The sequence below is a fragment of the Chinchilla lanigera genome, unplaced genomic scaffold, assembly GCF_000276665.1.
Source record: "Chinchilla lanigera isolate Chin_1 unplaced genomic scaffold, ChiLan1.0 scaffold00030, whole genome shotgun sequence".
Classification (NCBI taxonomy): Eukaryota; Metazoa; Chordata; class Mammalia; order Rodentia; family Chinchillidae; genus Chinchilla; species Chinchilla lanigera.
The window spans coordinates 16,091,399-16,095,280 of record NW_004955431.1 but is presented as its reverse complement, the minus strand read 5'-3'; the positions used below and the strand labels follow the sequence as shown (position 1 = coordinate 16,095,280).

Here is a 3,882-nt window from a genome sequence, read left to right as displayed (position 1 = left end):
AGGTGTTCTTTATCAGGGAAGTATATTATTTTTCCATAAATTGTGAAGGACAATATTGCAGGACACATCAATCTGGGTTTAAAATTGTTTTCTTTTAGGTTTGAAATACTCCAAGCTGTCTTTGACTTAAGCATCTGTGTTGAGAAGTCTTCTGTGATTCTGATGGGTTTTCCTCCATAGGTGATTTGTTTCTTTTCTCTAACAGCTCTTAATATCTTATTCTTGTGTTGAATTTCTGGAATCTTGACTATTGTATGCTCTGATGTAGTTTTTTTCTGATCATGGCTCTTTTTGTGCCAGTGTCCAATTCAGGGTTCACTGATAGACAAAGCAGGCAGACAGAACCTGGGTTCACGCTGGATGATCCCAGCATGCCTGCAGTAGGATTAGGACAGGGTGCTGGATTATCCCGACAAGCCTGTAGAAGTGTTAGGGTGGGGTGACAATTCTGGTGCTTTCAACTCCACAAAAGGGTTCAGGTTGATCCTGACCTGTGGTTGTGGGGTCAGGGCATGAGCTACTCGGCCTACAGCACTCTAGGTGTCTCTTGCTGGCTGGACCAAAGCTCCCTGACCCTGGCTGTCTCCTGTGGCTGTCTCTCACCCGGTCACTGTGAGATTTCATCACTGAGAACCCTGAGATGAAGTCAGCCCATGAGTGCTGTGAGTCCCAGGTTCAGATGGTCCCTCTGTAAAATGGTGCTTAGCCAAGTACCTTATTCAGGGGACACAGCAGTCATTTGGATTTAAGTTAGTCACCAGCTGTTATAGCACACTGCATCCATGGCTCAGTTCCACTACTGTGTTTCTCCATGGAGTCCCCTGGAGTCACCCACCCTCACGAGGCCTCTGTAGATTCAATCCTCCTCTCCCACTGCGAGCTGGGAGCTAGGGAGAAAGTGCAGCTTGCCCTCACCTTTTTCTGCACTGTGGTCTGTCTCTTCACTTTCTCTGTGGGCCCCAGTTTTCCCTTCAGATACTTCGTGGGTCCCACAGATTCACCTCCCCCCTCCTTTCCTTTCCCAAGTTGCTATTTTCCATAGGTGGATTTTTCTAGTTCCACCCTAGGAAGAATTTCCAAGTTCTCAAGAAAGGAGGAAAGCACCTTGTGACTGGGACTCCACACTCATGGTTAGGTTGCTGAGAGGGCTCCAAGTAGCGTCTATCACCGTGTGAGAGTTGGTCCGCTGGATAAGAGCTATACAACCATGGACAAATTGACACAGTAAGGTTCTTCAGTTGACATTTAACACGGACAAATTGTCTTTACTATTCTCATTTCTTTGTCTCTGTCTCTCTCTCCCTCTTATTTCCCCCCCCCCAACCTCTCCTCTCTTTGTGTTTGTGTTTGTATGTGTGTGTTGTGGTGTTTGTGTTGAGCTCAATTACTAGCCACCTAAATTGTTGGCTTTCTCCAACTGAAAATATAAGAGAGACTTTGAGGTTCTGACACCTCTGCATGCACGCTCTTAGTTCTAAAATTCTAACATGCTGTGGAATGCATCCAGGAGAATGCAACACAAAATAAGGAGTTCACAAGCAGTTTCAACAGCTCAGACTCCTAAGGGAACTTCAAAACCACAGGAAAGAAAGTTTCCTATCCTCTTCCTCATCGATTCAGCATCTCCTGCACCCAAACCTTTCTGCAGAACTATCTGCTATGAGGAATACAAACATCACAAGCTTTTTGGATTTGCTCTTACAACATTTGTTCTTGAGCAGCTTTCCAGGTGGCCAAACTGCTGCTCAAGGAAGGATGCCTGTGGGTTTGCACTTCTCCGCTGGACCCAGGGCTAGAGTTCCTAGGACTTCTCTCAGTGCAGCTTTTCCTTATCTCTTCCTACATTCTCATTGATTCCTGTCTGTCTTTTTGAGGGAGCAGATTTCCTTGATCACAACAAAGGGAGATAATAAAACCAAAGACTACAACGAAGGAAGAAATAGACACCAGGATCTGAAAAAACGGAAAATAGCAAGACGAGTACCTGTAGAGAAGATACATCCAGCGCCGCATTGTTCATTCCTTGGTGAACCTCTGAGCCCAACAGCGCCATCTCAGGCTCTCAGAATATCAAATGGATGCCGGCACCTGTGGATGCTGTGACCTCAGGTACTAGCCACCTAGAGGGGAGCTTTGATCTCACTTCGGCAATGTATCTTCTTTGCTTTGTCTACTCTATGTGGACTTGATTTGGAGAGTGGAAGGGGTATGTTCTCCTGGAACTCTCCCTCCCTACAAGGCTGATTAGCCCCACGACCTGAGCTTCATCAGTACTAACCTTTATCCAGGGAAAATAGCCCAGAACAGACACTGAGAGATTCACAGCAATTCAGGTGTAACTCTGCTTTCCAAAATTCACCAGCCACAGACCAGAGATACAGTCTAGGGACCATGTTTCCAGCCTCTGTTGGAGTTTCCTAGGTTCCGTCATTGTCTTGCACACCTTCTCTGAGCCGGGAGTTTGGGCATAGACCAGTGAGCAGAGCTGACATGGATTTTTCTCTCAACTGACTCGGGTTTTCTTTCTCTCATTCTAAGGAAACGCCCAAGCAGGGCACAGGACTGTTTCCTCCCTGCCTGACACATGTGGTACTGGGCTCCATGCCTACTCCGTCTCTGTTCATTCCTGTAGTTAAATGCCCCATCTCTGTTTCTTGTCTGCGGTAAGCAGAGAGCTCCCTCACCCTGTTTTCAAACAGCTCTGGCTCTGGGGACCCGGCCTTGCTCTTTCAGGTGTAGAGCACCCTCTGTTGGTGACCTCGAGTGAATACCTGGGCTTGGGCCAGAAACCACTGGGCCAGGGTATTCGAACCCTTTGCATAGTTTGTGCATCCATCCACCCACCCAAGTCCTCTCGCTGGGGGTTGAGGATGTAAAAGGGCACAAGGTATATTTTTGTCTTCTTACAGGTTTCAGTTCAACTCCATTCCTTTCTTCCAATGTTGGAAGATGGATCAGGAAGGGGGCTCATTCTCGGTACCATGATTCTTTTCAGAGGACCATGGCTAGAGTTTCAAAGTGTCAAATGGTCCCTTTGTGGTCATTGTTGGCTTTCTAGTGTTTCTGGCTTACGTGGTCATATCTGGCCCCATTCTGGCCCCTGAAATGATGAGCTTCGTTCCCCCAGGGGAGACTGAAACTTCCACCTTCCCAAGCTTACTTCCGCCTATTGCCCTGTGACATTCCCTTGCTCTCCCTAAGGGGAACCCGCTGAGTGAGATCGGTAAAGCAAGCCCCTACCAGAGTCCTTTGCTGCCTTCTTCGCAGTGAAACCACCATTCCTAGGCTCTTGTGTAGCGGCTGGCTCCCACCCACACTCCCACCATGTCAAGGTCAACCTACGCACCTTGATTCCTAGCAACGGTCCCACGGAAACACACTCTTTCTCCCGTTTCAGTAATGGCTCTAGAAACGCAAGAGCTGTGTGCAAGGGGCCCTCCAGAGGCCAGCAAGTGTCACTGCACCTTCCCGCCGAGTCACCCACCTCCAGAGGAGCCAGCCATCCTTGTGCAGAGTGCTTGCTGGCAGAGAGACAGAGAACACATTTTTTGCACTTTCCCTTTCTGCTATTTCTGTGGCTTACCTATTTTTAAACTTTTGTTTTAATATAACAGCTTTATTGAGCTGTAACTCACATACCATACAATTTGCCCATTTAAAATGGTCAATGCGATGGGTTTTAGCAAAGTCACATCACCACAATCAATTTTAGAGCATTTTCTTCACCCTCAAAAGAAATCCTATGACCACTAACAGTCACTCCCCACTTTCCCCAGGCTCCCCCAGCCCCTGGCAACCATGAAGCTACTGTCTGCTTGGATTTGTCCCTTCCGGACCTTTAACATGGAGTCACATAATAGGTGGTTTTTGGATCTGGTTTCT

General features: G+C 47.5%; 1 long non-coding RNA gene across 1 annotated transcript; it reads right to left on the bottom strand.

Annotated features, from left to right (window-relative positions):
* Positions 1-1,139: 1,139 nt before the first annotated feature.
* Positions 1,140-3,409, bottom strand: LOC106148869. The gene is made up of 3 exons (XR_001234594.1): positions 3,347-3,409; positions 1,985-2,088; positions 1,140-1,197 (listed from the first exon to the last, which is right to left on the bottom strand). It is a non-coding gene; the product is annotated as an uncharacterized LOC106148869 (long non-coding RNA).
* Positions 3,410-3,882: the final 473 nt, after the last annotated feature.